The following is a 23602-nucleotide window of genomic DNA, read 5'->3' on the forward strand; positions in this document are numbered from 1 at the left end:
GGTTTGAAGTTATCTACCGGATCGTAGTTTGTTAAGGGGAGCAACAAGCCAGGGTTTGGATGTAAGAGGAACCTTTTGCTTCCTCAGTAGTTTTTGGTTAGTTTAATCATTCCCACTGATGCAAGGAGCCAAGCTGGAATATTGAGCAATATGCACAAGCACACTGCTTTTAACAATGGACCAGAATTCTCAGCAATTCTGGCTTACCATTATATTCAAACTCTGTCTATGTGAACATTGATTTAAAAATGAAGACTTGAAACAGAGACATTCATGTGTAGCAAACATTGCTGTTTAGGAAAAGCACACTCTAACAAATTGGTCTAATGCAGATGGAGCATTATTAATCTTTTGACCAAATCCCACATAAATTCTCCTTTCCTGGTATATTACAGGTCTACCAGCACTAACCACAGTTGACTTTAACTAGGTTTATGTTTAACTGGGGCTTGCAAATTAACTTCAAATCCGGATTAGGCAGACTTCTAAAGAAACTCTGGCCCTTTCTACACCTAAGGTTTATCCCAGGAAAATGGAGGGATCATCCCTGCCTGCTCCCAGGATCCCCTGTGTGGCATTTGGATGTACAGAAACGATCCCGGGATATAGGGTTGGTGTAGACATGCCCCCAGTCAAGTTACTTAGCCTGCATTTAAAGAAAAGAAAAGAAAAATTACTAGCCAGCTAAGATATTAGTAACCTATGCTTCCATGCTGGCCACAGAGAAGCCAGCATGGAAATACAGGTTATCAACTTCTTCAGAGGAATGACATGATCTGTCCCTTTTGTCTCTGTGCTTGTCGCAGAGAGATTTCTTGCTCTGCAGCTAAGATGGAAACTGAGAGGGCTGGTGGAGGGTCAGACTGATCTGTTCCTACTCTTGCCAGGCTGCTTCATTCTCATGTATGGAATTCCATGCACTTGCCTGTACTGAATTCCTGGTCACCTATGGCAACTAGGCAAGTTGTTATATACAAGGATGTGTTTAAAGCTAACCATAGATAGCATGGATACAATTATAATGATACATCATGTTTAATGTTGACAAGGAAAGGATGGAATTTCACATGGGAGGGAAGAGCAATATGGCTACTAGGGATGGTGGCTATATATTACCTCCAGTATTGAAGGCAGCATACCTCTGTAAATCCGCTGATAGGGAACATGAATGGGAGGGTGCTGTTGCACTCATGCCCTACTTATGGGTTACTTACAGGCAGCTGATTGGCCACTGTGTGAACAGAATGCTAGTCTAGATAGGCCTTTGGTCTGATTCAACATGACTCTTCTAATGTTATGTTCTTAAATTGGAAGATGATGAAGTGTGTGAGCCTGCAATCTATATAGGATGCTTAACACAGGATGGGTCTAAATTAACTCTATGTGTGGTGTTCTTCCCCCACCCCTTTCAGTCTGGATGAAATACGCACCTGTACATAAGCTATGACAATTAAGAGCAATTAAATTAGCACTGCATCTAATTTCTCAGAGGAGTCCTAACCTGTGGTCTGTGTACTCTGAAGAGGAAGAAAAGAGGTACGCTATCAGAGCAGGCATCACGCATCTTTGCTTTCACTACCAAACGTTATTAGGAATTTCAAGAAGCAGACAGTAACTTAACCAAAACAGGAATAATAAAGCATTTTTAAAAAAATATTTTAACTTAACATTTCTATTTTATTGTGGAAACTGTCTGCATTCAGCCTCCAACCACAAATTTGTGGACAGCCAATTGAAAAGGAGGAGGAGGGCTTTCTCCACTGTGACACCCCGGTTGTGGAATGAGCTCCCCAGAGAGGTCCGCCTGGCGCCTACACTGTACTCCTTTCGTTGCCAGCTGAAGACCTTTTTATTCTCTCAGTATTTTAACACTTAATTTTAACTTAAATTTACATTTTACTGTTTTAACTCTGTATTTTCATTTTATATCAATTTTGCTGCGTAGTTTTTATCCTGGTTGTGCTTTTTATACTGTATTTTGTATTTGTGCTTTTAACCTCTTGGTTGTTTTATTATGGTTTTAATTTTTGTGAACCGCCCAGAGAGCTTCGGCTATTGGGCGGTATAAAAATGTAATAAATAAATAAATAAAATAGGTCATAATTATGCAAATTTACTCAGGTGTCCAATCTATGTTGGATGAGGTTTACTCCTAGGTAAGAGCCATAGGACTACAGTCTTAGTCATAAAAAATTACCTGGATTGGAGTCATTAAAAAATTACCTGGATTAGGGCCAACAATTATTTCAATCATGTAATTTACAGCTGGCAGTTGATAGCCTCATTACTGAAGACCACAGCCTTGAGCACTGTACTCAAAATATAGATGAATATGTGAATTAATGGGGGGGGAGGTCTCAATTCAGACAATGCACATTTAGCAAGCTTAAAAGCTATAGATGCTTTAATGTCCTTTTACATGTGAAAATACAAATAATAGACAGCGGCTTTAACATGTATGTGGCAGAAAAAAATTGAACAACAGAACGTTACATTACCATTCAATGCTAAAGCTTCTTACAAATAGAGGGATGGTATTCAAAAAAGGGGGAAATTGGATACAGTTTACATACAAAACACACATATCTGAATTCACAACAACATACCCCGATCTTGTTATTGGCCATAATCCTAGCCATTTAACCTTAGGACTCAATTACTCAGAGAACAACTGATGAATCCAGTCTGGCACATCATGTGTCAGCAAGGTTACTCAGCCAAATACTTAAGTACTTGGCAATCAAGGCATACATACTATATACATACAGATGGATTTCCAGATGTTCTACACATGCACTGTAGTTTGTGTATTGCATTAACTACACTACCTCCTCTTCCTGTGCCCCTACTTTATCCTTGCACAAAAGCATTTCTCTGCAACTTGCACACATTCCACCAGTGTGATTGCATACTCTTTCTGTACAGTGTTCACCAAATACAAAACTTTATAGGCCAATCCCACGGCAGCAGAGGTTTATTGATTCACTCATACACGAAACCTTTCTTTCGTTTTCCTATAAGGTAAACCTGCTGTCATGTAAAAAATGGATCCTTTGAAAGATGTCCCCTTTAACAGAAGGAAAGGGTGAGGGAATGAAAGCAGAGGGGAAAGAAAAGAAGCCTGGTTGGAGAAAACAATTATTTGACCAGAGCAATTTTCTCTTAGTCAGAAGGCTCTAATATCTCTGCCTACCTGTTCAAAAGATAGCTGGTTGACAATGAGTTGCCTTATTGCAAACCAGGAAGATGAAATATGCAGATCATCACCAGATTAGCAAGTGCAAATTGGACTCAGAGTAAGTTACCTGCTACAGATTCTGCTAAATATTAGCAGTGAACCAGTTTAGAACTCAAGCACTCTCCAGTGAAGTGAAGATCTCCAAATATTCACTTTAGTAAAATTAATAGCAACTAAACTGAACAGATTGTGTTTTACAGCCAAATGGGAAAGTGTCTCAGAGGGGCAGAAACAAAAATATTAATACATTTTATATGACATATTATCATTACCAGCACTATCAAATATAAATGAAAATTGCAGAATAACTTGAGAAAATTGAAGCCGTGTACCCTATGAAGAATTTAGCAAGACATCCCAGCTAAATACTCTACAAAGTGCATGCTTTATTTCAAGATGTAGGTGTGCAGAATTGTTCATATCATAATAGCCACCTACACACACTAAGTCCTAACAACACAACAATTTTATTGCAGTCAATAGACCATACCAACAAAAGTTACATACAAAAGGACTGAGCGTACAATTAGCTATTAAAAGGACAAGTAATCACAGAGGATCTAATCGAAATGGCCAAGTTCAAAAACTTGGTCACTTGCTCGGTGATTGATTTGTCTGAGTTCCAAAGTAATAGGCACTGTAGGAATTCAGTTGGGTGACCAAGAAAAGATTGTAAAATGGGGTTCAGAAGATCATTCCTAGCCCCTTGATAAAATCTACAGAACAGTAACACATGTGATACAGTTTCCACCTCGGTATTTTTACAGGGACCGCATCTGTTGAACACAAAACCACCAACACCATAGGCTATGTACTTTTAAAAAATGTGTGATGGTTCTAATTAATCAATTATTTCTAGCCTATTATAACTAGTAATCAAATCTGTTATTTAGCTCAACTGGCTGAAGTACATGGGCTCCTCAAAATACAGGGGTAGGTTTATCCAGGCACCTCATAAGCTTAAGATTTCCCTAGCTGGCCACACACTTGTTATGAATTAAATATCAAAATAGGCTGGGCTGCAATAACATGTTGCAGTATACCCACTAACTGAAGTACTTCTGTTCAGGGTCCCAAAAGACAGCCAATTTTCCTCTTTTCCAACTGATACCCAATATTGCACGCTTCCTGGAAGCCACCAAGTATGCTTGGTTCTCTCTGGACTGGGGGTTTGGAGCCCCTTTGCATTTGTGCGTGTTTTTTTCCTTTTATTTATGATTTATTAAATTTCTATACAGCCCTGTAGCGGAAGCTCTCTGGGCGGTTTTCAAAAGATTTTGGACTTCTGCCTATCTTAGGGTATACTCCCTCCTTCCATGTGACCAGGAGCAGGAATAAGGTAGAATTCAGTTTGCTGTAGCAGATCCCTGGCTTATCATGGGTGCAAACCAGGAATTGCATTTAAAAACAACTTTAGTTTGCTTTTAAAAAGCTAGAAAAACAAACTAGAATTTGTTATTGGCAAGTCTAGCAAACGACTAGCGTTTCTTTTAAACCACAACTCTGGGTTTTCCTGTAACAATCCACCAAACATCTGCTGAAGTGAAATGGAATTCTGGTAGATTCTTCCTCCGGGTCATGCAGGGGAAAGGGCAGCACACAAGTCCAGGGCTTCCCTTTCTGCATGTTGTACTAAAGCATGGTTGAGTGTTACACTCTAACATTCAAAATGTGGTGGGTGCACTACGCAGCAGGTATAGGCAATCTGGCCACTCTATACGTTTTGGACTAAAACTCCGAACTACAGCAGTTAATATGGCCAATGGTCAGGGATGAATGGAGTTGCAGGCCAAAGTATCTGGAGGGCACCAGGCTGCCTACCATTCTCTGCTCGGCCCCTATTCCATTCTGCATCTATCAGTGGGGCTTGCTTCTGCCTATCCATGTTCCCTAAAAACAAATCATTATGCACCGTCTCCAACTTAAGCAGCAAATTACTGTAAACAAGCACAATACACTATAAGCATGTGCATGCTTAAAAGGGTAGGGGGGGCAAGCAAACGAAGACGTTACACCCAGCTAGGAAAATAGAAGGAGCATCTCTCAGGGCATAAAAGTAAAATAATGGGGAAGGTAGGAAAAGGAATGAGCAGTTTTGTATCCGAGTTTGTTTGGGTGAGTGACAAAGAGTTATGTATATGAAGAGACCTTCCATTTACCTACCCACCCCCAATTTTAGAAGTCTTTTCAAGTATTATGTTACACACTTTTGCTCCTCTTTCTGTTCTGCCTAAATTCTGAGTGTCCTAGTTTGTGGTCAACTACTGCTTATTAAAGTGAAGTGAATCAAAATGTTTCAGTGCTTTATGGATAATTTTCTTAAATCCTAACTTAAACTGTACGTGTGCTTTAGGGGAATGTGGAAATTGTTCCGCGTATGCACATCAGTCAATGTCAATTCTTTGGAAATTTAAATTTCCTCTTGGCAGGCTATTTTGACTCTAAACAGCAGTCTTGCTAGATCAGATCGACTTCATATAATCCACCACTCCATCATGATCAATGGCCATCAGATGTCTCTGCAAAGCTCAAACGAAGCAGAGCATGATGTTTCTAGCCATCCATTGTTTGTCCCCAGCATCTGGTGCTCAGAAGCATACTGACTGTAAAGGTGATTCTACTTGACCATTAAAAGGAAATTTAAAGTCCACCTATGAAACGTCTACCAATGTGGACCCCAACCTTCGTGTCTGTCAACACTCTCAAATGAAGTGTAAAAATGCTGGCGAGGCAAGGCTTCCTTTTCCAGAAGCCACACTTATTCTTCCTCACTGGTGTGTTCTTCTGTATGCTTAACAATTCTAGCTTTAATTACCTGGGGCAGAATTTAGGCTGACAGACCTGTAATTTTCTAACTGCTGCTGGATTTTTATTTTTATTTTAATAAATCAGTGTTATGCTGACTATTTTCCAGTAAAGCTAATTTGGGAATGAATTCCTTGTTTTATTTAAAGGTAAACATTTCACATTTCAATTCTTTGAGAATACTTGGGTGAATGCCAAACTATCTGTATTCTTCATTGTGTTCTGCATCATTTCCAGGAATGGTAGCTGTCTAGCATGTTTTATAGATGAGAGTTTGCAATGTATAAAATAGCATCTATCTTGCTACTGCCAGTTCCCTTCCCAATACTGGAATTATTTTTTTAAAAACAAAATATGTTCAAGACTAGAGTGCATTACCTCCAAATTATGAACTTATACAAGGTAAGCATTTGAGTTCAGAACATCTTTTATCCAAACTATCATTACACAAACAAATGTGTAACTGAAATCCTATACTTGGTTTTAAAGACGTTGGAACACTGCACCTTCAAGATCAGTCACAATATGGTAAGAATGTAAATCTATACTAATAAGCAAGAATGTGTGTCTGTCCATTCACAACATAGCACCAAAATTGTGAAACCTAGATACACAAAACTTGGCATGTATGTTAAGGGGACCCTGGGGATGTGCACCTCGTGTCATTTTGTTTTTTAAATGCATTAATTTTAACGTGTTGACGTGGTTGAACCCTGCAGTAACATGTCCAGCCACTAGGGACAGACTTCCCTAACCTGCAAATAGCTTTGCAGTCCATACAGTTTGAAGCCAGGGGAGATTAATAGCATGAGGGACAGAGTTCTATGCCTGCCTCCTGCCTCCCCCCCCCTCCTATGGGCAGTCATCCCTCGGAGAAATGGAATGGACAGAACCCTCTCTCAGCGGGCTATAGTGGGGCACCATAGTAGGGGCCATGCACAGGAGCACTAGAAAGCATGGTTTCAGTCTGACAGGGTGGGAACAATGTGTCCATCTGTGACTGTTTTGTGAGTTTGCTTGAAGCCTGACTATATCAAACCAAGGGCTATTCCACACCAATGCCAGGTCTACTCACTAACAATAAATAACTGAAGGGAATTTGTAGATGCCAAGGAAGGGTGTTTTTAACAAGTGGCCCAACAAATTTAAGTTTTGAATTCAGGTTTCCAGATTAACCACTTGTATCAAGTTAGAAGACAAAAAATTAAGAGCTAGCATTGGAACTTTGGGGGGGCAGGGGTGAGAGTAAAGAAAAGTAATTAGTTGTATGTTTGCATTTGTGTTGTGCCCCGCCTCGATCCAAAGGGAGGGGCGGGTAACAAATAATAATAATAATAATAATAATAATAATAATAATAATAATTACAAAATATGGCTGTAATACAGTTATCTAACTAGCACCTGTCTAAAATGACTACTTAAATGATCAATATTAAATCTAATCCCTTTATGACTGCTTTGAGTAGTCTATCCCATTATAAAATCCCCAGAACTTTCCCCCCCCCAAATTTACTTTATTTAAAATATTTTCAGACTTATTATTATCCAAGATAGAGTGGTTTACAAAATAAAATAAACATAAAAATACACAGGGGAAGATGGTGTTTCAGGTAAGCTGATCCAAAGTTATTTCAGGCTTTACATGTCAATAAAACCCATGAACATGGTTCAGTACCTAATAGGCAGCCAGTGCAATTCTTTCAGTACAGGTGTTAATATGCTGCCCTGTACATTAGCTGCAACTTCCAAACCAATCTAAAGGGCAGCCCCACTTAGACTGCATTACAGTTATCCCAATTTTAGGTTACCAATGCATGACTCATCATGACCAAGGTGTCCCAATCCAGGATAGGCCATAGTTGATGTACCAAATCAAGTTGATAATAGACACTCCTTGCCGCACAGGCTAGCTGTCCTTCTAATGACAATGATGGATGATCTAGTAGCACCAATCTACGTACCTGTTCCTTCAAGGGGAGTGCTACCCTTTTAGAATTTCCCCAATTATCAGAGTTGGGAACCCATCACACACAGAGTCTCCATCTTATCAGGATTCAGACTGAGTTTATTTGTCTTTATCCAACCTGTAACTGTATGGAGACAGTGATTTAGGACATACCTAGACTCCCTTGATTCAGATGTAATAGAGAAATGGAACTAGGAATCTTCAACAAACTGCTGACACTTCACTCTAAATCTGCTAATAAATGACCACTCCCAACACCTTTATATAGAACTTAAATAGCATTGGAGACAAAACATTTCCCTGTAGCACCGCATAGCTACCAGAGCGATGAGGTGTAGTTACCCAATGTTATTCTCTCAAATTAGCTCTACAATTAGGAGCAGAACCACTGTGAAACAGTCCCTTCAACTTCCAAAAGTCCAGGTCATGAACCACGGCTACCAAGGTCAATTCTGTCCCAAATCCAGGCCTGATCTCAGATGGAAGCAGGTACAGATAATCAGTCTAAATTACCACTACCATTTCAAGCACTTTGCCCATAAAAAGGGTATTTATGACAGGGCAGTAGTGGTCATACACCTCTAAGTCAAGCGAGGGCTTCTTCAGGAGTAGACACAACACTTCCTCCTTGTTTCCACAGCAAGCTTAATAGGATTCCAACACACTAATAGTTATGGTATATATTAATAATCACCTTACCATCAGAAAGCTATGCAAGACAGCTACTCAAAGATGTGATGTACACTGCCATGCAGTAGGTGTAATTATGTCACACTAAGTCCTATGGCATTTGCACTCTAGCAGTTGTCAAGTTTCTTCCAATAAATTTCTAATAATGTATTTTAAATGTGATTTTAAATATGTATATGTAAACTGCGTAAGGGTTTTATTATATTAAGCAGTATATAAGTATCACAAATAAATAAATAAAAATAATTACAGAAGTGCTGGCAAAACATCTAGGGAACTAAATTAAATTTCCTGTAAAGAAATTTACAGGAGATTAAAAGATTAGTAAGATCTAAAAGCAGTATAATTCTTCTATGTCAAGTGGCAACCTGGTGCTCTTCAGGTGTTTTAGACTACAGCTCCCATCAGCCCCAGGCAGCATGGTCAATTATAGGGGATTATGGGAGATGTAGTCCAAAACATCTAAAGGACACCAGGTTGACTAGTCTTGCTTTATAACCTTAATCTCCTGTACAAGAATTTTCTGAGGCTAACATCAAGGGGTACAAAACTACACATGCTACTCTATCAATTGTGATGTAATAGTTAATGATAATTTCAAAATATAGAAATGTTATGGAAGTCTTAAAATTTATTTTAGGCTATTTCTAAAAAGCTCATGACAACATTAAACATAACAGACGTTTTCACTTCTAGTTCCCATGCATTATTTCTAGGAGACCAAATTAATTTCAGTGAAATATATGAAAATACTAGTATTTGCTAGGTTCCGAAGCATTTCTGTAATTTCATGTTTATCATTTGTACGCTTTTGTGATCTTCCTTCTAAAACTTTCCTTCCTTACCAACACTATCACCTCAACCAGCCAAGGGCACTGAGGCGGAAGTAGGCTTCCATAACCATATCCCCAACTGCATGGGGGATTGCATGCACAAACAAGTAGCACACAAACATCTCCTCCTCTTTCCCAACACTGAAGGATGTGAACAGGGAGCCTATTTAATAAGATTAAAATTCCAAGAGCATCTTCATGTGAGGGGAGGACTGGATATAGTCCTTTCTGTGGCTAACCTTTTCCCAAACACTGGATCAGTAGGACCAGTCATTTTGAAAGAGATCTGCATATCCAGCAATGGCTGTTCCATGTGCACTCTGTTGTATCAGCATGTGTATATTTTGCCTCCCAGCGCCTAAAGTTCTAGTGCAGCAGGAAGCCATCTGTTCCAACACACTTTTTTTCAGCAGCAAAGATCATAAATTTGCTTGCTGTCCGTTAGCTGAAAGGAAGAGGTGGGGAGGGGAAAGCTGTGCAAATTGGTTGCAACAAATCCACTATAGAAATCATGACAATAACAAGTCATAGCTTCATTTCAAAGCAGCAGTTCTGCTTGAAGTTTCTAACCATCAAGTGGCCTAAATAGTGATCCCTGAATGAAAAACTGCCAGTAAAACCAAACTGAAATTTTGACACTTATTTATTTTTATTTTATTTTATTTATTACAATTTTATACCGCCGAATAGCCGAAGCTCTCTGCTTGAAGAAAATAAGTTCCACAATTATAGGGCAACCACTAGGGAGGCATCTCTATGTGGCAGGCAGAGACAGCACAATTAAGCAGGAATATTGTTTCACGATCACAATTGTCCCATTTAATAGCCTAATACAGCCTTGCACAAGTCGGTCCAAAACATCTGGAAGTCTGGGCTATTAGTATTACAAGGATAGCTTCCCACAGGTTATCAGTCCAACTAAATCAAGGTGCTAACTGGAAGTAGTATCAGGAGACGAAGGTCAAGAAGGTAGAAACAAACAGAAGCTAGCAACAGGAACACAATCCAATACTAACCTTCACACAAGGCCTGATAGCTGTTCTGGAAATATTTTCACTTGCAAGTTCAGAAAGGTCCTGTGGGGGTAACGCTATCCTGTTACTCTTGGCCTTGAATAATGCTACTTGTGAGGTGGCGTTGGTACGCCTAGACGGCAGACTAGGACAAGCACCAGTGTATTAGAATCCAGGATGCTAGTTTGATCCTATCATCTATCAGGATCAAACCCGAATTTTGGGGATCTTGGCAGACATTCCGCTTGTAAACCATCACAGAGCTCTAGCCAAAGGGGATGTCTGTTAGATGGCCTACTGGTCCTATATGAGAATATCAATAGGCTAGAATAAATCATGTGAGGACTAACTTTTTTTTATCTTTCCTGGTCAGGCCTACCTCTAATCTGTCCAACAATGGGGTTCAACATAGGCACATAGAAATCTATGTTATACTAATTGAGACCATGGCTCCAACTATCTCAGTACTGTCTACACTGATTGGCAGCAGCTCCTGAGTTTCAGAAATGAATCTTTCCTAGCCCAACCTGGAGCTGCCAGGGATCAACCTTGAGACTTTCTGTATAGAAACCATCTCCACCACTGAGATATGACCCTTCTCATCTTGCTGCTGTTCCCTGCCAAATTGGCCTTTGCCTCATCCACTCTTGCTTGCTCCTTTGACCACCACTGCACTATCTTGACATGAGGATTGCGCTATCAATGGCTACTTACTAGAGTGACAAGGTAAGTCAGGTTTATTGCTGTCATTTCCTTCTGTAGCTTCCCCAAGCAGCTTTTGGTTGGCCACTGTGAGAACCAAGATGCTGAACCAAATAGGTCTTTGGTCTGATCCAGAGGGGCTCTTCTGTTCTTACATCAGGAGCCTTTGTCGCTGACATGGACGCAGTGTTAGATCAAGACTAAGGCTGCAAACTTAGAACTGTTTGCCTGGGATTAAGGTCCACTGGAACTTATTTCTCAGTATTATTGTTTTATTATTTATTTCATTTCTATACTGCCCAACAGCTGAAGCTCTCTGGGCAGTTCACATGTAAAGGATTACACTATAACTTTAGCTCCACTGAAATTAGCATGTCAAGTTAGTCATGTCTAAATCCTACTGATTTCAAAGAGAAGAAAGCGTGACAAATTTCGCCTGGACCCAACCCATAGAACAGTAGTAATCTCTGAAAAAAATCAGGAACCAAGCCATTTAGACATCTTCCAAAGGGCAGCCACAGAAAGAATGCAGGTGGTTTATGGGAAATTATGGTGTAATACAGCATTGGAGAGACAATTAATCTCATTTACTAGGATGCAAATTACTTGAAGGGGGAGAGAGGAAATTGGCTGAGGCGTTGCAATCTTGTTCCAATGCCATGTTTTCGTTTTAAGGTGAGATGAAACTCTAAATATATAAAACTAAAGAGCCTTCAACACGCTTTACTAAAGAAGTGAATAAAAATGGGATGCTTTCTCGATATAAAAACAGTATTATTAAAGTACTGAAAAAACACATTTAAACATCAATAACTTTTCTCAGTTCTTTATCAACACTCTAGACATGTTTAGCACAATCACAACTGATGGAAGAGGGTTAGTCACTGGATGTTATCAGTGCAGCTGCTTCAATGTACTGGCACACCAATAACTAAAGTGACATAAGTTCACCTCTAACGCATCTCTGCATTAACTTAAGCACAGAGGTAGAAGTTCCAGCACAAAGATGCAAACTCCATTGTGCTTACCAGCCTTTCCCAAAGCTCCATCTGTACTGTACTTTTAACTTCTGGTCCTGAGCCCTACATTTGCTCTGTGGTATTTTAAAATAAAAGCTACACTTTAAATAAAAGTGAAAGATACAGTTGTAATTGTAACAAGGCACATATTTAGAGCAATCCTTCTGTAAAGTCATGGGCCAGTAGCCAACAGGACACAACAGCTAATGTAAATTATGTTAAACTAGAGTAAACTACTCTAGTGCAATACTAACAGCATTAGCTGGTGCACCGATATCCCAAGGATGTAATTTCCTGCAATGGAACTCAGCGGTTGCACCCCACTGAATACTGCCCATGCTCAAAGTTTGCATTTTATGCATTATCTTAGATTCAAATCCAGCTGTTTTGTGAATGCTAGTGTTTCATGCCCCAACACACTAGTATTCCCACAATTTCAGTTAGCAATGTAATGCTAGATTGTGCAGAGAATGCAAGTTGTCAATTGAGCGGACTTGCAAAAATGCATCTTCTAGTACATATCATTCTAAAAAGACATGGCAATCCCCTTAGCTTCATGATACTGCTATTATTCTGATAACTAACTCCCATGTGTGTGATTACTAAAGGAATTAAGATTACACTCACTATATAGTAATAATCACCAGTTACTGTAATCTTGAGTTTTGGAGTTTTATTCTATTATGTTTGTAGAATATAACAGATTATATTTGTAGAAAGTACTGAATATGCAAAATTAGTAAAGATTTCCCACATATTACGTTGGAATAATTCTAAGAAAAAACAGTAAAAATAGAAAGAAGCTCATTCCAAAGTATAAAAATTCTATTTAAAATTTCACAAGGTACTGACAGAAGAAGGCAGCGGCAAAAAAAATCAAACGGTTATGGTAATGTTCACACCCGAAGAATGTTAGAAAATGCAAGAACCAATAATCACCACATTGCCTTCTTTCCTTATTTTCCAACAATCTACAAGCATCAAGTTTGAACAGGCATCCACAAATATACACAGCAGCGAGCCAAGGGCAATTTCCTCTGGTATTCTGGAGAGGACCACAGAGGTCCCCTTCCTAGAGCTCTCATTTGCTCTGCTGGATAGTAAAGAAATAGCAGGAGTCTCTTCAAAGTAGGAGGAGAAACTCCTACTGGTTCTTACCTTCTCCATATGACTGTAGACCTAGTCTTTCTTCTTCAGCCTCTGCAGAGGACAGGGTGATAGCCACAAGTAACGACTGGCTAGCAAGATAAGCAAATATTGTATGACCCCAGGAATGAATACATTGTTTTCCTGTACATATCCCCCCACACCTATCTATTTTCATAGAAACACTGGCCACAGGCTGACTTTGTACAGGAAAAAAGAAACCATAAAAACTAGAACCTCTTACCTACTGCACATTACTTGGCCTTCCTTTAACTTTTCTCAAGCAATATACATTTACCATCCAAGCACAGAAGTAAACAAGACTCTCCTTGCAGCCAAAAATTTAATGCTGAGTCAGTATCTTATAGAAGAATACAGTAGTGTAAAGCTTATTACTCAAGCTCTACCAGACTGATTTTGCTCGTTTTTGTTTTAAACTGAAGCTTGAATAGTGTAGATTTGCAAAAAAAAAATTAAACATTGAAAAATTTCAAAGCTGAAGCTTTAATAGCAATTTCTTCCACACCGAACACACAGCACAGCTCCTCCACCACTGAGATAATGGATAACCCTGCTCAGCCAATCAGTTTGGATACTTTTCAGCTTGTTGACATGCCACTTGAAGAACTGAGGGCAACTACTTACTCTTTAGAACCTTGTTTCTCCTAGCTAGTGAAGTCTGTGAGGGCTGGATTTACAATACTGATATCAGAATTCATAAGTGCCTTATTAAGGGATGGGGTAGTTCCAATGAAGGAGGCCGTAATAAAATCACTGTTGAAAAAGGTGAGTCTAGATCCTTTGACTATGGAGAATTACCATCCGGTTTCAAACCTAAAATTTCTGATCAAGACCTTGGAGCAGATGGTGTCACATCAACTCCAGGCAGTTTGGATGACACTGATTATTTAGATCCATTCCAATATGGCTTCTTGCCTGGATTTGAGATAGAAACTGCCTTGGTTGCCCTCATGGATGACTTATGCCAGGGAATGGATGCGGTGAGTATGATTGTCCTAGTTCTGCTAGCCCTCTTAGTAATTTCTGATCCCATTAACCATAGTATCCTTCTGGATCATGACATCTCTATGGGATAGGATTTGCAAGCACGGCGTAGCAGTAGCCCAGTTCCTCAAGGGGGAGGGCCCCCCAGAAGGTAATGCTGGAAGACTTTTGTTCCACCCGTGGCCATTGCTATTTGGGGGGGGGGCAAGGTTCTGTCTTGTCCCCCATGTTTTTTAACAACTGCATGGATCTGCTGTTAGAAGCTGTCCAGAGATTTAGTCTAAGGTGTCATCTTTTCCAACATCTAATCCCATGGACAGGTGTCTGGGGGCAGCATGGGGATGCATAAAGTCTAATAAACTGAAGCTTAATCTGGATAAATCATAAATACTGTCAATTAGGAAATCTGCTAATCTGGATAGAGATGTAGTTTTGACTTTGGATGGGGTCACAGTCACTCTGAATGGGCAGGTACAGAGTCTGAGAATACTCCTGGACTCAGTACTGGCTATGGAGGCACTGATGGCATCAGACGCCAGGACTGCTTTTTACTAGCTCAGGCTTGGTCGGCAACTGCAGATCTATCTAGACAAAGCTGACCTAACCACAGTGACACAGGCCTTGGTTATGTCCAGGATTAGATTACTGTTAATGCACACGCACATGGGGCTACCACTGAAGACTGTTCAGAAACGTCAACTGCTACATGTGATAATTAGTATGCTTGTGGAAACTAGATGCTTGGATCATATTACACTTATTCTGTGCAAAGCCCCTGATAGTTTATACCAGGGGTACACAACCTGGTTACAACTACCATAAACCCCAGGCAGATTAGCCAATGGCCAGGGATTATGGGAACTGCAGTCCAAAACATCTGGAGGACACAAAGTTCCCTACCCCTGGCTTATAGTATGGGGTATTGGTTAGGATTGGAGGATGAGTACTGTGAGCTGCAGTACACAGAGATGTATCCGGAGAATAGTCCACTATATCTATCATCCCCACATATAAACCTCAAGCATAGAAGGGGAAGATCCTCCAGGGCAAGGTGTCCTTCCCTTCCATGTGAAACTAGCCCGCAAAGGCCTGAACAGAGCACTACAAGACTCATGTCCTATACTGGCTAGATCTCTGAACAGGAATAATCCCTTTAGAGGGTGGGGATACACTGCAATGTTTTCTTGAAGATCGTGCTTGCTTGCTTATTTCAATCACCAAATTCAAAATAGGAGTTAGATAACAAAGGATGGGCCAGACGGGATATTGTCCACTAACAATTCACACACTAGCCCCAGGTAATGGAGCTAAATGTTTCTATTTCCAGGAAGCAACTTGTTAGAGAGACCTGAACATTAATGAGACTTCAGAAGCAATAAGCCAATACTTCTATCATCTAGAACAGCCTTCCCTAACCTGATGCCCTCCAGATGTGCTTGGACAACAACTCCCAACATCTCCATCCAGCATGGAGACCAGCATGCTGATCTAGACAGAGTTCCACCCAACCCCACATTTCAATACAAGACAAACTTTGGAGCAGGAAGAGACTAGATAACCAGCTTACCTACCAGGAAGGCAACAACTGTTGGTCTAAGAACTATGGGAAAGGGGAGAAGGCTTGAGTATGGCTAGTCCTTTAATTCACCACCAGAGAATATGTCACCACGTCCTTCCATCATGTAGGTTAAACCAAGGCAATTCCTGCCTATAAATGCACCAAGGGGCTCCAATCTGTAGAGACGTGAGATCCTGCAAAAGTGTGATGTCAGAATAAAATTGACAACTGCAAGTGGGGCTTAATGCACAGAGTAAGTCATGGCAAAATAATCTACTACAGCCTTCCTGAACCTGCTGCCCTCCAGATGTTTTGGACTTCAATTCCCATCAGCTCCATCCTGCATGGCAAATCATCAGGAATTCTGAATGTTGTCATCCAAAACATCTGGATGACAAAGCTTGGGAAGGCTGATCTAGTTTATCTATTTGGAGATGAATGCTGAAAACTATTGCTGGGTTCGGACAACACGATAAGCAACAGTTGATTAATTATGCAACCGTCAGCTGCGTTGCTTAGTGTGTTGTGTGGTGGGCAACACACAACGTGCACACAACCGAGAGTACGCTATTCCACCATTTTAAGCAACGGAGAAAAACGGTCTGCTCAGCTGATTATCTGAATGCCCGTTGATTAATGTGTCGTGTGGCAGGCTCCGCTGTCAAATTTCACGCATCGAGTGAGCTATTTCGGAAGCCCATAGTCCTCTGGCAAGAGCGGCCGAAACCGCCGCAGCTGCTCTGCTACAGATGCCGATACTCCCTTCCAAAGTCTACCTACCCTGTTTCCCCGAAAGTAAGACATCCCCCAAAAATAAGACCCACTTCCAGTTTTGCCTCTCGCTGTGATATAAGGCATCCCCCCGGAAAATAAGACCTTTTTTTTTGTTCAACAATAAATGTGTACCGTATTCTTCTTCATGGAAAAATAAGACATCCCCTGAAAATAAGACCTAGCGCATCTTTGGGAGCAAAAGTTAATATAAGACACTGTCTTATTTTCGGGGAAACACGGTAGCAACTCATGCCGGCCACCTCCCCATCTCCACCCTTAGCAAACAGCCACATCCTGAAAGCAGCATCGCTATGCAGCTTCGCCACCACAGACACTGCAGAGCCGACCCACCCCTGAACACAAGCATCCCCCTCACAAATGCCTCACAACAGCACCAGTCGTTATGCGTACTCATGTTAAAGCTAACACAGTCACCCACTGACGAACTTCGCAACAAGCGCAAAGCAGACCAGCTGCAGGTGATGAAGGATCTGGTCACAGCCATAGAGGCCACCGGAGGGAGAATCTACAAGCTGTTCACACGCATGGTGGCTGAGAGCAGACACATCAAATAGTGTGCTCTCACTGTCTGCACGTGACACAGGCGGCCATTGAAGCCATGGGGGACTGCGCTAATGCCATAAGGGAGTCTGGGCAGAGCATGCACCAAGGCCTTTTCGACAATGTCAACAGCCTGACTGAGGCCACATCCACCAACATCATCGCAACAGGCATGCATGAGCGCACAGCTGCCATCGACCACCAAACGGAAGCCATCAGATCACTAACAGCAGACTTCCGATTATCTTAATCACCCATGTTTAGTTTTTTTTAACGGTTTTTAATCTTTGTGTGTGTATGTTCTGTGTTTTAGAATTTTAAATTTTGTATACTCGTTTTAATATTAATTTTAGAATTTCTGTAAGCCACCTAGAGAGCCCTGGCTATGGAAGCGGTATATAAGTGCAATAAATACATAAATAAATAAATAAATCCGAGTAGTCCAGCAGGCCACGCAGCAGCCAGCACCTTACACGCAGCCATATGGGTACATGCCACCCCAGCAGTACCTGCAGCAACCCCCTGCCCGTGTGTATGGGGCTCAGCGCTACGCACTTGCCGCAGCAGGGCGCTCTGGAATGACATGGGGAAAAGGCAAAGGTGCTGGCCACCACCGCTCTGGAAGCCTGCCAAAGTGTCCCCACATCATACCACTCGACTCAGGTCTGGAGGACAAGGAAGGGCCTGGGAACAGCCTTCTACCTCAGGTGCAGTAAGCAGCTTATCAGCCTTCCCCCTTCTGTTTTGTCCTCTGCTGAGGTGTGTACCTACCCCCCACCATTATCACAGGTGGCCCCTATCTCCTCCCATTGCCATAGCAACTCCTTGTGCCCAGCGCAGCTGGACAGTCAAAGACGAAATGGTCTACCGATACCGTAACAATGTTACCTCCAGCAGATATGTCCCATGAGAAAGCATTGTTTCCCTCATTGTGCCTTCAGCCCATTGAGATGCCAGCACTCTCTCATTCAGGACGGGCCCATCGAGCCCAAACCAGTCTTCTCGTGCAGTTGCGGTCCCAGCGCCACTGCCAGAGGCTTATGCGGTGACAAGGGTGTGTGTGTGTGTGGAGGGGGGGCATGTACAGGTAGCAGGCCCTGACACTAATGTATACTGTTGCTCCTCTCCCGTCTTCTCTTCCCCCCCAACCCCAGTGAAGTTGGCTGAGTGTTGCCTGGCCTTCCTCAGCAGGCTGCAGCTGCAGCGACGCCTGTCCTGGCTACATTGTGTGGCAGGGCCACCTTTCAGTCCCCGATTCCTGAAGCATCCCCAGTAGAGTAACGCAACAGCCCCCTCCTAGCCCCGTAGCCTCACTGACATGCTTCTCCATGGAGTGCAGGCCTGTCCCTCCCTCTCTCCCTCCCCTCTTGTCCAGCTGCACAGCAGATGTAACATCACGCCTGTAGAGCCCTCTTCCCACGCTATAGATGAACCTTCTGCCACTCAGGCCCTTCCCCCACCTCTCCTTTGCTTGGGGCCTGCCCCTGGGCTATAACACCCACTCTCCTTCTCCCCTGGCCACCAAAGAGAGCTGAAAATGGCCGGAGGAGAAGATATCACCAGCTGCTGTCGAGGCTGTCATCCTGGCGGCTGCAGAGCATGTTGATGGAGATAACAGGGAGCAGGATGCCCTTCATGCCGGGCGGCAGTGTCTGGGCTGCCTTCTGCCTGGCCATGTTCTCTTTGCTGATGCTGAGGGCGCTTCAGCTGCTCATCCTGGCTCTGCAGTGGCAGGGCTCTTGGACTGCCTCCAGCTCCTGTTGCCCACTCAACGCAGGGCCGGGGCAACTGAAGGGATGGTGACCAGCAGGATGGCAGTGGATGTTCTGCACAGCATCCCTACCCGGGTGGCAGCTGAAGATCTGCTGGAGAGCAGAATACTGTCCGCCGGTGGGTGCTTCCTCAGACCGACGCTGTCTGGGAAAAGATGCAGAATTTGGACTACTGGGACGATGAGCACTTCCGAGGCAGCTTCCACATGTCCTGCATGATGTTTGACCAGCTGGTGGCCAAGGTGACCTCGGTTCTGCATAAACCACCACGAGGCGTTCCATTCCACTTACACGTCAACTTGCCTTGACGCTGTACAAGCTGGCGTTCAACATGGGCAAGTCGACTGCCTGTGAAATCTTCCAGGAAACCATGCAGGTTCTGAATGAGTTGTACTTCGATGACATCATCCGCGTGAGGGATGAGAAGAACATGCGTGGGTTCCATGACCTGGGCTTTCTGCGCACAGTGGGGGCCCTGGACTCCACGCACGTGCATCTCCTGCCCCCCCTCCCAGAGCGATGAATACTACAACCACAAGCACTACTACAGCATGGCTCCGCAGGTTCTGCTGGACGCGAGGGGGAGGTTCCTGGATGTATTTGTGGGGTGTTGGGATGGTGTCACGACACAGCCATCTTCTGGAACTCCCCACTGGCGGACAAGCTAGCCACAGGGCGCTTCTTCTCCTCTGGCCCGGCCTCCATGTGCAGCCATGCCGTGGGCCGTCTGTTTCTAGCCAACCAGGCCTTTGCCTTTTAGCCATGGCTGATGGCTCCATACAGCTACCTGTGGACACCCGAGCAGAAGTTCAACTACCACTGCCAGGCCCTCCTGCCTGTTGAGCGTGCCTTTGGACACCTGAAAGGGAATGTGTCACTGGAGGACCACCCTGACTTGCCTGGCCCACGTGATGACAGCGATGCAGGGGGCGTTTGCTGCATCCACACAATCTGCCTAGAGAGCGCAGGGCCAGAGCAGAGGCTGCACAGGTGCACCAAAGGATCGCACAGTGGATCTGAGCGCACTAACCCCATGTGTAAGGAGCAGGAGTGAGCCCACATGAAGTGGCATCGCTTACTGAGTGACATGACACACACACACACACCAATACGTCCCTTCCCACAGTGAGGTGCAATGCTCTGAGAAGCCGTAACCGTTGTGCCTTAGCGGGTACCTTTGCCTACTGCAAAGGTGCCCTGCCTCTTTCTTACTACTACAGCAAGCCTTTGCAATGCCCACATAGCCATGTACCCATTTCTGTAGCTGCTGATGAATAAAGATTCTTTCAATATGCTACTACTTCCAGAAGTTCTTGTGTACAGGGAATGGGCACCTTGAGCTGCTGATGAAAAAGTCGCAACTCGGGGAGGGATGGCGGACGCTAAGCAGGAAAGCAGGGGGTCTGAAGGTGGCTGAAGTGCCCGTGTGTGCCCTTTGGCTAGGCTTTGCGTGAGGCTTGGGGAAGTGTATGCTGGCAGCAGAGTGGGTGGAGATGAGGAGGGTTGGCGGGCCACACAGGCTTGTGGAATGGCGAGTGGGTGAGCAGGCCTGCAGCGATGAAGGGGCATCAGGGGTCCAGGGAAGCTGGGGACTACTGGGCAAAGTGGCTGGGGGAGGCATGACCAAAACAAGGGGCATATTTCCTCTCTAAGGGCAGTTCATAACTTTGGGCACTTGGCTGAAGTTCGCTGCTGCAGTCAAACACGGCCCACAGCCATCAAGGAGCCAATGGGGTGTGACAGGCATGGTTTGCTGATCTGCTGATGTCGGCAGCCATGGATTTCGGGCCGCAGTGGCTGCTGGGATACTACTGGGAAGCCTGAGGGAGGAAGTAGACCTGAAACGTGGGAGGGCGGACTGTCAGTCAACCAGTGGATGGACTATTAACATACTCGACGGGACGCTGAGCTGCGCAACGGGACGGGGCAACATGTCGTGTGGGGACTACCGCTGCATTAATGCACGATGAGTGCACTATTTTCCCCCCTGTTGACTAATGTGTCATCCGAACCCTGCCTTCGTCTTAAATCAAGTAGAAATTCTAATTCGTAATCTATTCCTGTAAGCAGGCTGGTGAAATGTTTGAGAGGATTATAAAATCATATAAACATCTGTTTGTCTAATTGTGAATGGGTCACTCAAACTGAGAGAGGAGATTAAGAGTATTCTGCAGTGGCTATTTCTGCTTAAGATTTTAGTTAATGAAGCAGATAAATGAACAGAGCATACACTTACCACTTTGGCAGGTGACCCAATCCTAATACAGTACAAATTATACTGCAGAATGATTTTATAAATAGAATAATTTGGCCTAGAACTATGATAGAGCCCAGAATAATACCAAGTGCTCATTCACACAAGGAAGAAAAAGAAAACAACAAAAAGGGGATTCTTCCAGGAGTCAATGAATTCAGAATTGGAAGGAAAGACATGGAGATGACTGTGAATCCTAAAGTAAGCAAGATGAATTAATGAAACATGCTTTTTAAAATAAAAAGGGGGTTGCACAAAATATCAAGACTATCACAATCCAAGAAAATATGACAGATAAATATACACAGTAAAAACATGTGCCAAATGTACCTTATCTGCTCAGTCAACAATCTCTCAAGTATTACACTACATATCCATGTGAAACAATCCCTACTCTGGAGATTAACAATTTGTTGCAGCTTGAAGAAAGGGGGGGGGAGTCAAACAGGCACCTGTTCACTTGCCTGTGATTAAGTCCAAGTGGAGACAATTCTGACTCTCTACAGGTAACCTGGGAAAAGTTCAAGAAGAATTTAGGCAACCTTAATACTAATCATCCCTCCATTGCCACAAAATAAAAGCATTCTTAAGATTGGCAGAAAGAAGTGTCCAGTATGTTACAATATCTGTTTATTTAATATAAAATCTGTAAAAACGTATTTTTTTTCAAATGGCTACTGCTAAAAAACTCTTTTTGAATAATGCAAGATTTGGTGTACACTGCACTAATGTCTGTTGCAATATATAATGGCTTTTTTTCTGGGGCACAATATGCTTGAGCCACAACTGACTGCACGTTCAAATAAAATGAAAAACAGTGGGAGCACAAGGATATATTCGAGGACACACTGCAAAACGTTACAATGAAAAAATGTAGAATGATTTTACAAAGGATAACCTAGTTCTAGAAATACCACCTTAGCACAGTATATTTTATGAAGAAGACATAGAACTTGGGTATCCAAAGGTGATATACTACTTAAACAAAAAATTATTAAAATAATTACTCCTTTCTTATAGCTGGATACAGCTGCCCAAGTCTTTAAAGCAAGCAGTCCCACGTGCAAGGTAGCATTTACTTGAACCTATTATAGACTAGGATGGCCTACATAAATAACTCCCTGCAGGTCAATTGCAAGGACAACACCCTGGGTGCACGCAATGACAACCTAGAGTATGGGTTGTCATTGAATCTTGGGTGTTGTTACATGCAAACTCTGCCCTATGGTTTAACTCTGGGATGTTAACAACGGACAATCCAGGAACAGAACCTGTTGTTGGGTTGTGAAGTCTGGGTTGTTTGTGCTTAACAACACAGTTATGCTACTGCACAGGATTCACACATAATTCAACAACCCATGATTCAACAACAACTCATACTCAAGGTGGCCATTATGTGTGAAACAGGTCAACAGCTTATAGAAAAAAAGTTTGAGGTAGTGGCTGTAATGCTAATCTATATTGGATGACCTTGAATAAAAAGGTGGACCATGTAAACAATCCAAAGAACTTTGGAAGAAGGGTAACATTTAAATAAATAAATTAGAGAAAAGGAGAACAAGCACAATCAATCAGGTCTACCACCAGGCATGGTACCTTCATACATGAAAGAAACATTTCCCACTGAACACAGATCAGCACTTGATTAATACATGCTTATGAAATCTTGCAACAAGTGTATTTTTCTCTTGTAAATTCAACTAAACTTCACAATCTCCTAGCAGAGCTACCACATATATTAGCAGCAAAACAACAGATTAAACAAACAACCGCAATTAAATTGCTAATCAAAAATACGAATACTAAAATTCCAACAGTAATTTTCAAGTAGTAACAAAACAGTTTCACTCATTTTCTGAAAAACTCTGATAGAAAAACAGACCATGACTTTGAAGTCATGCAGTTGAAGAAGGATGCTCTGAATAGGTTTCTGCATACTTAAGGCTCTTTTCATGTTTATGGAATCAAGGTGAAATTAATACTAATGGGAAAAGCATTATTTGGGTCCTTACATTCTGCTTAGAGTGGAGAGGGTAGATACAATATCAGGGCTGCTTATATGTGCAGATCAACATTCTGAAGCTGCATACCCACAGACAAGAACCATTTAAAATGTACAACTGAACTAGGCGCCTTTCTAGCTGAAGAGCAGAAAATACTCTAAATAAATAAATAAACAATTCCCAAATACCAAATCAATAACCGTTAGCATGAAGCTCTTCTTCTAGGACCTATAAACACAGAAAAAAATACTACATGAATCAGT

The 23602-nt window shown here is 42.4% G+C and overlaps 1 protein-coding gene across 3 annotated transcripts in view; it reads right to left on the reverse strand.

Annotated features, from left to right (window-relative positions):
* The window catches only part of STAG2 (STAG2 cohesin complex component), an 81479-nt gene that overhangs the window by 52346 nt on the left and 5531 nt on the right, over nucleotides 1-23602 (reverse strand). Inside the window, exon 1 of one of the 3 annotated variants that reach the window (XM_063141928.1) lies at nucleotides 13425-13504. The exons of the other annotated variants lie outside the window; for them this stretch is intronic. The gene's annotated coding sequence lies outside the window, so the exon portion shown is untranslated. Of the gene's footprint in view, nucleotides 1-13424; nucleotides 13505-23602 lie in introns of those variants that run through there. 3 annotated transcript variants of the gene reach the window in all.

The sequence above is a fragment of the Elgaria multicarinata genome, chromosome 15, assembly GCF_023053635.1.
Source record: "Elgaria multicarinata webbii isolate HBS135686 ecotype San Diego chromosome 15, rElgMul1.1.pri, whole genome shotgun sequence".
NCBI lineage: Eukaryota > Metazoa > Chordata > Lepidosauria > Squamata > Anguidae > Elgaria > Elgaria multicarinata.